This window comes from Melanerpes formicivorus, unplaced genomic scaffold, assembly GCF_026170545.1.
Source record: "Melanerpes formicivorus ecotype bairdi unplaced genomic scaffold, bMelFor1.0.p_v2 SCAF_3, whole genome shotgun sequence".
Lineage (NCBI taxonomy): Eukaryota > Metazoa > Chordata > Aves > Piciformes > Picidae > Melanerpes > Melanerpes formicivorus.
Window position 1 is genome coordinate 896,660 of NW_027142355.1, and position 12,134 is coordinate 908,793.

The 12,134-nt window shown below is 48.5% G+C and overlaps 1 long non-coding RNA gene across 1 annotated transcript in view; it reads right to left on the reverse strand.

Moving 5' to 3' along the window:
- Nucleotides 1–4,545: 4,545 nt before the first annotated feature.
- Nucleotides 4,546–12,134, reverse strand: part of LOC137454189 (uncharacterized) — a 42,188-nt gene continuing 34,599 nt past the window's right edge. Inside the window, exon 3 of the long non-coding RNA XR_010990555.1 lies at nt 4,546–4,621. This is a non-coding gene — a long non-coding RNA (uncharacterized lncRNA). The remainder of the gene's footprint in view (nt 4,622–12,134) is intronic.

Genomic DNA, 12,134 nt, shown 5'->3' on the forward strand with positions numbered 1-12,134 from the left:
AGAAGAGAAGAGAAGAGAAGAGAAGAGAAGAGAAGAGAAGAGAAGAGAAGAGAAGAGAAGAGAAGAGAAGAGAAGAGAAGAGAAGAGAAGAGACGAGATGAGACCAGGTTGGAAGAGACCTTCAAGATCGTCGTGTCCAATCTATCCTCCAACACCACCTAATCAAGTAATCCATGGCACCAAGCACCCTATCAAGTCTCCTCCTGAACACCTCCAGTGATGGTGACTCCACCACCTCCCCAGGCAGCCCATTCCAATGGGCAATCACTCTCTCTGTGTAGAACTTCTTCCTAACATCCAACCTAAACCTCCTCTGGCACAGCTTGAGACTGTGTCCTCTTGTTCTGGTGCTGGTTGCCTGGGAGAACAGACCAACCTCTGCCTGGCTACAAGCTCCCTTCAGGTAGTTGTAGAGAACAATAAGGTCACCCCTGAGTCTCCTTTTCTCCAGGCTAAGCAACCCAGCTCCCTCAGCCTCTCGTCATAGGGCTGTGCTCCAGACCCCTCCCCAGCTTTGCTGCAGTTGTGCATCCTCCACCAATACATTTGATAGATTGTAGTGAGTTCAAGCAGGCCCTGCACACTTTCTCCCTCTTTAAAAGGCATCATCTATTGCCTCCCTTAGTCCCCTGGTTATTCCTCTCTCCTCTAAGGAAATGCAGCCTGTACTGTCAGTACAAATATGGTCAGACTTCAGGTGCAAGGTTCTTCTCCTGAGTTATGAAGTCACTGGCCAAGACCACTGCACAAGCAGAAATGTTGAGCTGTGCTCTGTTCAGGCAGGGAGGCACTTGAACGTGTCCAGAGAAGGGCAACAAGGCTGGGGAGAAGCCTTGAGCACAGCCCTGTGAGGAGAGGCTGAGGGAGCTGAAGTTGTTTAGCCTGGAGAAGAGGAGGCTCAGGGGTGACCTCATTGCTCTCTACAACTACCTGAAAGGTGGTTGTAGCCAGGAAGGGGTTGGTCTCTTCTCCCAGGCAACCAGCACCAGAACAAGGGGACACAGTCTCAAGCTGTGCCAGGGGAAGTTTAGGCTCCAGGTGAGGAGGAAGTTCTTCACCGAGAGAGTCATTGGCCATTGGAATGTGCTGCCCAGGGAGGTGGTGGAGTCACCATCCCTGGAGGTGTTCAAGAGGGGATTGGATGTGGCACTTGGTGCCATGGTCTAGTCATGAGGTCTGTGGTGACAGGTTGGACTCGATGATCCTCGAGGTCTCTTCCAACCTTGGTGATACTGTGAGACGGTGATACTGTGAGACTCTGATACTGTGATAACAATATTGCTTAGGCAGAGAGATTTAGGGGAAGGATTTTTGTGCACAGCACAAATACTCCACATTTAAGACAGGGTGACAAGGTCTGTAGATGCTCTCGGAGTCCAGCTTCTGATAAGTGTGTGGGGACTCTTTTCTAAAGTTAGAGTTCACTTTCCAGGAGAAGTATTGCAGCATTCCCACATTCCTCGAGGTTTTCCTGCAAAGAATGCAAATCAGTGTCAGCTTACAGTAGTTATTCATGTTTTAATTGGTTTCCCGAAGTGCAATTTGCACAAGAAAGCAAAGCAGGTCTGTACTTGGCAGAACAAAAGTTTCATTGCAGTCCACCCAGAAATACAGTTCAGAATTGGAAAGCTGGGAAATGTGTAGATTTGACTACTGTTTGCTTCCTGAAAAGGTATTTACTGGCCACCTTTATGCAGTGAAGGACAAAGCAACCAGGAGAGGCTTTAAAGCTACCTGGATGTAAAAGACCTTCTAAAAATGAAATGTTAGGCAACTTCTTCAGCTGACTGAGGACTGGCTTGTGTGAGGAAGGTAAAGGCCTAGTGAGTGGAAGTATCATTGATCCTGGGGATGTATGATTCATCTGCACACATAGTTTTTTACCTTCTGAGTTGGTGTATTATCATAGTATCATAGTATCATTCAGGGTTGGAAGGGACCACAAGGATCATCTAGTTCCAAGCCCCCTGCCATGGGCAGGGACACCCCACACTACATCAGCCTGGCCAGAGCCTCAGCCAGCCTGGGCTTAAACACCTCCAGGGACAGGGCCTCAACCATCCCCCCTGGACAACCCATTGCAGGGCTTCACCACTCTCATGGGGAAGAACTTCCTCCTCACATCCAGCCTGAATCTCCCCACCTCCAGCTTCATTCCATTCCCCCTAGTCCTATCACTACTTGAGATCCTGACAAGTCCCTCCCCAGGCTTCCTGTAGGCACCCTTCAGATACTGGAAGGCCACAATTAGGTCACCTTGGAGCCTTCTCTTCTCCAGACTGATTGATTGATTGATTGATTGATTGATTGATGATTGATTTCATATCAGTATTTCCAAAGACATCACAGTTTTTCCTTAAGAATTGCTCTGTGGATCCAACGTCTTGCTTAGGCAGAAGGTAGGAAAACCAAATCCACATGACCACTCTTGGCTCCCTGGCAGTACAGCCACTGCCAAACCCCACCTCTTCCCAGGTTTCCAAATCCCTCTGTTGGTCATTTCTTGTTCCTGCTGTACAGAGGCATTGCCTAGTTGCAGCTGAGAGGGCAGATCCAGTGCTGCTTGAGGAGAGCTGTGGCTCGCCCCCAAGATGCATTTTCTCCAGCACTTCATCAGCATCTGTTGCGCTCCCCCAGTGGGACAATGGGACAGAAACAAATAACAGCGAGCTTCCTGCCTGCTCAACACAGAATCTTTGTGGGTGCCATGGACAGTGGCATTGAGTGCACCCTCAGCAAGTTTGCTGATGACACCAAGCTGTGTGGTGCAGCAGACAGGCTGGAGGGAAGGGAGGCCATCCAGAGGGACCTTGACAGGCTGGAGAGGTGGGCACAAGGCAACCTCATGAGGTTCAACAAGAGCAAGTGCAGGGTCCTGCATCTGGGTTGAGGCAATCCCAGGCACAAATCCAGGCTGGGCAGGGACTGGCTGGAGAGCAGCCCTGAGGAGAGAGACTTGGGGGTGCTGGGGGAGGAGAAGCTCAACAGGAGCTCTCAATGTGCACTTGCAGCCTGCAAAGCCAATGAGATCCTGGGCTGCATCAGGAGAAGTGTGGCCAGCAGGGCAAGGGAGGTGATTCTCCTGCTCTGCTCAGCTCTGGGGAGACCCCACCTGGAGTACTGTGTCCAGTTCTGGAGCCCCTATGACAAGAGGGATGTGGAGGTGCTGGAGGGTGTCCAGAGAAGGGCCAGGAGGATGATCAGAGGTCTGGAGCACCTCCCCTATGAGGACAGACTGAAGGAGTTGGGGCTGTTCAGTCTGCAGAAGAGAAGGCTCCGAGGTGACCTCATTGTGGCCTTCCAGTATCTGAAGGGGGCCTACAGGAAGGCTGGGGAGGGACTTTTTAGGCTGTCAGGTAGTGATAGGACTAGGGGGAATGGAATGAAGCTGGAGGTGGGGAGATTCAGGCTGGAGGTGAGGAGGAAGTTCTTCCCCATGAGAGTGGTGAAGCCCTGGAATGGGTTGTCCAGGGAGGTGGTTGGGGCCCTGTCCCTGGAAGTGTTTAAGCCCAGGCTGGCTGAGGCTCTGGCCAGGCTGATGTAGTGTGGGGTGTCCCTGCCCATGGCAGGGGGGTAGGAACTAGATGATCCTTGTGGTCCCTTCCAACCCTGACTGATACTACTATGATACAGAATGGGCTGCATCAGCCTAAGAGAGCTCCTGCTTGGCTTCGGAGGGTGCTCTGTGCAAATCAAATGCTAGAGACAGACAGCATTCCTTGAACTATTTTCAGGTTTAATGCAGGTCTGCTAGATCGCTAGATCTTGGGGGGGGGGGGGGGGGGGGGGGAGGGGAGGGAATAAATAAGAATCAATATTTATTTACCTTTTTTTTAAAGTATTTATTATCTTGTTTAACCTTTTCAAGTGATAAAAAGTGACAGATCCCAATTGAATTTATAGAGCATAAACCAGCCAGCAGCGCACCGTGGAGGTATCACAGTCTCACAGTCTCACAGTATCACCAAGGTTGGAAGAGACCTCGAGGATCATCGAGTCCAACCTGTCACCACAGACCTCGTGACTAGACCATGGCACCAAGTGCCACATCCAATCCCCTCTTGAACACCTCCAGGGATGGTGACTCCACCACCTCCCTGGGCAGCACATTCCACTGACCAATGACTCTCTCGGTGTAGAACTTTCTTCTCACCTCCAGCCTAAACCTCCCCTGGTGCAGCTTGAGACTGTGTCCTCTTGTTTTGGTGCTGGCTGCCTGGGAGAAGAGACCAACCTCTGCCTGTCTACAACCTCCCTTCAGGTAGTTGTAGAGAGCAATAAGGTCTCCCCTGAGCCTCCTCTTCTCCAGGCTAAGCAACCCCAGCTCCCTCAGCCTCTCCTCATAGGGCTTGTGCTCAAGGCCTCTCCCCAGCCTCGTTGCCCTTCTCTGGACACGTTCAAGTGTCTCCATGTCCTTCCTAAACTGATGCACCTTCTTAAACAAATGCACCAGCACCAGAGCCACCCGACAAATCCTCAGGAACATGAAACATTTGGGCTTGGGGGGTGGCAGAGGACAAAAGTAGTGCATCAGTGATTACCATCAAAATTGTATCCAGAGCAGTGATTACCATCAGGACTCTGCTCACAGGGTAGGTCGAATCTTTCCGGGAAAAAAGCCCTGAAAAAGAGGAAGGTAATGTTTGCAATTTACATGTAAATGCTCTCTGTAAAGCAAACAGGCAGGCAATTAATACCCGAGGGAAGGCATCATCATCAATATTTCACTGCAATGCATTCCTAACACAGAGGCTACAGGTCTTTATTATCTGCTAGGGAAAGAATAGCAAAGAAGTTAATTTGAATAATAGCTTAGTTGCTCTGCTTCTCACACTTTCACAGGGTCAGGGGAGTGCTGGCTTTGTTTAGAAGGTAGGGGGAGTGTTGCCTTCTCTCACAGTCTGTAGGGGGATTGTTGCCTCCCCTTTCCCTCCCCCCCCCCCACCTTGAAAATTCCTATGGAATTTAATTAGAAATGAAACAAAGCAGATTTAACAGCAACCAAAGAGGATGATTGTCGATTTCCCAGGAGAAGCAGCAAACACACACACTCAAAATGACTGTTGTTGGAGGAACATTAAAAATGTAGTGGAGAATACTTCTCCTAGGGACTAACATTGCCCATGGAAGCTGTGGTCCTGCCACAGATCTCTCCCAGATTGTTTTTTGTGCATAAAGCAAGACTGTGAAAATGTACTTTGGAGAAGAGATGAGGCTGGGTGAATTTGGAAACCACTCCTGCAAAACAACTCGTACCTCTGAAAACCCCCAAAGCAGCAGAAGTGCAGTGGAGGCTTCCTGGATGCTAATTGGTTAATATGGCAACATTCAACCCACTCAACATTTCCCATTGACATGATTCTAATGAGCACTGGAAGCTAAGCTGTGCTGGGTAGTGCTAAGGCCATGTAGCTGGAGCACTGAAATGCTGTTCAGCTTGGAAAAGCAGCTGCCTTTGGGGATAAGGTTTGTTTTGCTACTGGAGAACAAGCCTCAGACAGCTGACAGACTAAAAGGAAAGAGTGACTGTGACCACTGCCTTCAGCCAAACTCTTCCCCTGGGAGATGTTTCACCATAAGGACAGGCTCTCTGTCTCCATAACTGTTTGCTAGTATTTGGGAGGCAGACAAGAGGGATGAAATGGCTTCTAGAGTTTCTTTGCTGCCAGAATGTTTTGCAGAACATTGCAGTTCCCCTAAAGGAGATAAGTGGCCATTGTCCTTTATTCCCAGGCTGAGCTGTCTGAATGCCCTGTGCTGCTCTCCTCAGCCCTGTCAGCATGTATGTGCAGAGCACTGTGCTTGTGGCACCATTTTGTAACCCAGAGGCTATAATGGCTGTGTGTCCTCAGAAGACCCCAGCACAAGCCTTTTATTTATGCTATACAGGCACAGGTTTGGTGGAAAGGAGTTGGCCAGACTTTTTGTACAGAAGGCATCTCCTGCTGTGTTCCTTCCACCTGAGTGCTGGTATCTGAATGCCAAGACAAGACTGGAGACCTGCTTCACCCCACTAGAATCACAGAATTGTCAGGGTTGGAAGGGGCCTCAAGGATCACCCAGTCCCAACTCCCCTGCCCTGGGCAGGGACACCTCACACTAAAGCAGGTTGCCCAGAATCACATCCAGCCTGGCCTTACAACACTCCAGGCTCTCAGTCTGTCTCCATAGGAGAGCAGCTCCAGCGCCTCTGCTCATCCTCGTGGCCCTGCTCTGGACACCTTCCAGCACCTCCAGATCCTTCCTGGCACAGAGGCTCCAGCACTGGACACAGAGCTCCAGCTGTGGTCTCAGCAGAGTGGAGCAGAGGGGCAGAATCCCCTCCCTGGCCCTGCTGGCCACACTTCTCTTGCTGCAGCCCAGGCTCTGCTTGGCTCTCCGGGCTGCAAGTGCTCACTGCTGGCTCCTGTTGAGCTTCTCCTCCCCCAGCACTCCCAAGGCCTTTTCTTCAGGGCTGCCCTCAGGCCAGTCCCTGCCCAGCCACTTATTAAAGTTCATATGGTTTTGAAGTCCCTTTTCACACAGCAAGCAAATGAACTATGTTACATTTCCATCTTGGTCTGCTTGTTCACATTCCCTCACTGCTCCCAGGCACTGGGTTGTGCCATGCTTGGTAACCCTCTCTTGTTCCCATTCTGCCAGGCTATGCACCTGTACACCAGTGATGTAAGTTACCTATAGGCTATCAGGTGATGTTCTTACTCTGAGCTCACTCAGGAGGCATAGCTACATCTGGATATACAAGTGCACTTCTCAGAAGCAAGGAGCCTTTTAATCAGACAAGTGTATGCTCATTCTCAGCAGTTTGCAAACTCTGGCTTCATCATTGCTTATTTAATAGTTGTGCAGCACTGGTTTGTGCACCATTGTCTTACAGAAAAGCTGAGTTGTCACAGGAAGTGTGCTGGGGTTCTGCAGAATACCAAAGCCTGTCAAGCTTGTCAATCTATTCCAGTCACATCAGCTGGAAATGGATCTCTAAATGCGACTCAAAAGCAGAATCCCAACTGCTCAAGATGCTTCCACTGAAACTTTAGCTGATGCAGACAGAAACTGAGCATAATTAAGCTTTGCATTTTTAAGTTTTGCCCTTGATATCTCCACTTCCAAACCAGTCCTTTCCCTTTGTGATTTTCCATTTCATTGCAGTCTGGCTGCAATTTGAACATAATCTGAGATAAGAGTGAAAGGTTTTGCTTCTGATAGTTCCATGAGGCCAAACACTGACTCATTCATTCTATATATCAAAGTCTGGAATATATCAAATAAAAACCAGTCTGAGAAATATTTCCCTCTCTCCTTTCTCCTCTCCTGGAGACACTGACTTATGTCTCTTGAGGAAAAATGGATGTTCTGCTCTCCCATCCACTCTGCTAAAACATTGTTCCTGTCACCACCCAGTGACTGATAATAATAGCTGAAATCACTTTCAGATACTCTCTGGACCAGATATGGTCTTAACTGAGCTTGAAACACTGCTCATGCTACAACTGAGAGAGGAAAATGAGTGACTAATGCAGCTTTGTCTGCCACTCTGAGGTGCCAAGGCTTATCTGTGCACCTATGGATAGGGCTGGACAGGAGTGTTCCAAAAGGTCTCTATGGGTAGGGCTGGACAGGTGTGTTCCAAAAGGTCTCTATGGGCAGGGCTGGACAGGTGTGTTCCAAAAGGTCTCTATGGGTAGGGCTGGACAGGAGTGTTCCAAAACGTCTCTATGGGCAGGGCTGGACAGGTGTGTTCCAAAAGGTCTCTATGGGCAGGGCTGGGCAGGTGTGTTCCAAAAGGTCTCTGATCCTGAAGAAACCAACCATGATTCGAGCCACAGCCCTACAGCTCTCTTCTGAGTAAGCACTACCAAGCCCAGGTTTCTTTCTGTCCCTTTTGTAATCATAGCCTAGCTGGAGTTCAGATTGCTCTGCACACAGAGGCTCCAGTAGAGCATGAAGAGAGGTATCCAGAAGCCGTCATCAGCTGGGTACTGGCTGAAGCAAGACTTCTTGAGAAGGGCTGGAGGCTGGTAAGCATGCACAGCCTTACACACTGTTTGGGAGACGAACTCAAGAGAGCTCCTGGCAAAGAGATTCTGAAGATGCTACTGACATACCAGGAAGCATTTTAAACAGCAATGGAGCTGCCAAAACCTGGGCAGACAGTGGGTTATAACTCCCACCCAGCAGTCACTCTTAATACTACTGCCAGAGTATTAAGGTGCTTTTGCTTTGGAAGAAGTGGACAGAGACACTTCTGAGCATGATTTAATGGTGCTTTTCCCATAGTAAAATGAAAATAGCAGTACTCAATCTTCAACTTAAAACTGGAATTGAGTATTAAGAGAGCTGGAGAGCCTATCTTTTAAGAGGCAGCTTTAAGAGTTTGGTTTATTCAGAGGATGACAAGCAATGCAGAGAGAGGAGATGGCTGCTGTCTCTGAAGAGCTTTCTGGGCTAAACTGCAAAATGAGGGAAAATGGCCTGAGTATCTTACACTGGTGCAAGAGCACCTGGGCACCAGAGTGCAATAGATTCAGGCTGGAGTACTCCACCCCTTATGCACTGAGGCTGTGGAATGATGTTCCAGTACAAGGAGCAGTAAAAGCCTTAATTAGCTCATAGATGAAGTTTGACCAATTAATGACAAAGAATGGGAATTGGCAAACATTTAAATTCTTGTACCTGGTCCCGGTAGAGCAGTGCAGAGAAGAACTCGCTGGACAGCTCATAAGGTAGCCTCTGTCATCATCCTCTGTGATACTGCTGGCTTAGGGATCAACAAAAGGTCCATTTCTATTGCAGCTGTCCTGAGATATTTTGTGGATGCTAAGGTGTGCCCAAAATAAAAGAGCACCTGCAAAGCTGAGATCAGCTGGTAGTCCAGTTTCAGATGGGGTGAAGAGGTAACTGGAATCTTGGAGACCTAAGTGTCCAGGAGGCACAAGAAGCCAAGAAGTTCAGATTAAAACCAGCCTGCTCTTGAAGTATGGTGAAGTTGTAAGGGGTTTATGGCCAGCTCTCCAGTAGCCTGCCTTTGTTTTACAAGCCTTGGTGTGCCATTAAACTCAGGATGAAAAGCAAGCTGGAAAAGAACCCAGAAAATTCATGTCAATAATTATATGGGAAATTAAAGTTGTTCCTTGTGTGGGAGCCAAAGGATTTGGTTAATAGCAATATTAATCATTTTCTAATTCTGCCTCCTTCTTTTCCAGGGAGCATATGGATGTGTTCTTATTTTGATGAAACATTTGCTGTCAGTGAAGGAATTTAAAGCAAGCAGCTTAGTGTTACGTGCAGCAAACACTACGGTTTCAGTGCTTTTACACCTTCAAAATAAAACCCAGGGAAAAACAAATCAGTTGCAATTCCCAGACAGTGCAGGTTCAGGGCAATCATTAAGTCAGCTCAGACATACAGAATTAAATGTTGCCTATTACACTGCCACTATATTTTTTGCTGCTGAGCCATGCTAGCTCTTCTGATCTCCACAAAGAACGACTGAAGAAAACAAGAAGAGAGCAGAACCAGTCCATTGCAAGGTGAACAGAGGACAGGTTGCCTTTGAGTAGTAATAGAAGCTGAAAGAAAGGGAAAACAAATGACAGCCAACCCTGAAGCTGTAGGCCCCAGGTCTGTGATTATGCTCTGTGGAGCAGTTCGTCCCTGCCCGACCAGGGGCATCTGCCCTGGGACCTGCGAGCAGCTGACGATTTTTCAGCTTGACCTCAATATGAGATTAAATCACCAAAATACTTAATTCCAAGGAATTCTCCACGCTTTGTTTTTGCTGCAAGGGGTTTGACTGGATGTGTTTAGTGAAGCTTACCAAGCTGCAGTGCTCCAGAGGAAAATGGCAGTCTGCGAGCCAGGCTTTGCTGTGTGTCGTAGGCATTTTTCACTGGCACTTGACAGATGAGAGTGGAACAGAAGAAGGCAAAAGCAAAGGAGGTTTCTGAAGACATACAGCTAATTGATAATCCAATTTGCTCATGCTCAAGGGAGACTTTCATCAGCGAGTCACTGGGGTTTTTTCTGCACAAAGCTTGTCATATGTTTAGCCCAAAAGATTCCCCAGAAAGAGAACTCATTTGTCTTATTTTGTATTACTTTATTGATTTTCTGCTGTGTCATATCAAATGGCGTGATTACAGTTTGGAAGAGTCTCACAGCTCTGTGGCTGGGGGAAAAAATCCTCTTGAATGTCCTCCAACAAGAAGATAAAGTGCACTGTTGACATTACCTCCGCTGTAAAAGGTTTCTGATGGCAGGAGATTATCCAAGTTAGCAAGCAATTTAGGAAATTAGGAGGGGAATCAGATTAATTTACTCTGGAACTGTGTATTGTTACTGGAGTTACAGAACTGGTTTATGTCCTCCTGGTTTGGAATGCTCACCTGCTGCAGCAGGGTGCAGCTAACGTCACATCCCTGTGAGACACCTGCCCTCAAAGGGGAGAGCAATGTTTCCTGTTAGCATTCTTCACCTATTGCTGGTTTCTACATTTCTTTAAAGGAAAGCTTATGATGAGCTGAGGCCCATGAGCTGGTACCCACAATGTGAAAACAAAATGCCGTTAGTATTGCCTGTGGTGTCCAGGGCTTTGGCAACAGAGTTTATTGCCTTCTCCAGAGATGCAGAGTAATAGAATAGAATAGAATAGAATAGAATAGAATAGAATAGAATAGAATAGAATAGAATAGAATAGAATAGAATAGAATAGACCAGGTTGGAAGAGACCTTCAAGATCATCATGTCCAACCCATCAACCAATCCAACACCACCTAATCAACTAACCCATGGCACCAAGCACCCCATCAAGTCTCCTCCTGAACACCTCCAATGACGGTGACTCCACCACCTCCCCAGGCAGCCCATTCCAATGGGCAATCACTCTCTCTGTATAGAACTTCTTCCTAACATCCAACCTAAACCTCCCCTGGTGCAGCCTGAGACTGTGTCCTCTTGTTCTGGTGCTGGCTGCCTGGGAGAAGAGACCAACCTCTGCCTGGCTACAACCTCCCTTCAGGTAGTTGTAGAGAGCAATAAGGTCACCCCTGAGTCTCCTCTTCTCCAGGCTAAGCAACCCCAGCTCCCTCAGCCTCTCCTCATAGGGCTTGTGTTCCAAACCCCTCACCAACTTCTTTGCCCTTCTCTGGACTCGTTCCAGCAAGTCAACATCCCTCCTAAACTGAGGGGCCCAGAACTGGACACAGGACTCGAGGTGTGGCCTAACCAGTGCAGTGTACAGGGGCAGAATGACCTCCCTGCTCCTGCTGGCCACACTTCCTGATGCAGGCCAGGATGCCCTTGGCCCTCCTGGCTGCCTGGGCACACTGCAGGCTCATGTTCAGCCTACCATCAATCAGCACCCCCAGGTCCCTCTCTGCCTGGCTGCTCTCAGCCACTCTGACCCCTGCCTGTAGCACTGCATGGGGTTGTTGTGGCCAATGTGCAGAATCTGGCACTTGGATGTGTTCAGTCTCCTGCCCTTGGACTCTGCCCATCTGTCCAGCCTGTCGAGGTCCCTCTGCAGAGCCTCTCAACCCTCCAGCAGATCAACTCCTGCCCCCAGCTTGGTGTCATCTGCAATTTGTTCAGAGAGCTGAACATGGACAGGGCCATCACGTGGGTGGAGCTGGCTGCCACTCCTGAGCCAGGTAACTGCTGTCCTGGAAATCCCTTCCTGCATGAAGGGCAAGAGAGGAGAAAGCTTCACCCTGAGAAACAGCCAGTGTCACCCGCTCTGTGGGGAAAGCTGTTAATCAGTCATGATAAAATGGACTTTTGGTTGCCTTGAGCTAATGGTAATTCTGAATTCACACAGCAAGTCTGGGGCCAAGCTGTTGGTTATTTATGATAACACAGATGGCCAGAGGGAGAGCAGGATTTACAGCCTGTGGTGCAACACTTGTGTCTGAGTTGCATTCCACTTCTGATGGCAAGGAAAGAACTTTGGATGGCACTGCAGTGCAAACCAGAAACTGACTGCCATGACTCCTTCACCTCTATGTCAGGAAGAGATTTCGCTTTAAAAAACATCAACAACAAATAACAAGCCCCAGAACATTTTGGGGGAAATAGACTGAAAACTTGTTGGGTTTCTGACAGTTTTGTCTCACAAAATGAAAGGGATGCAGAGCCAA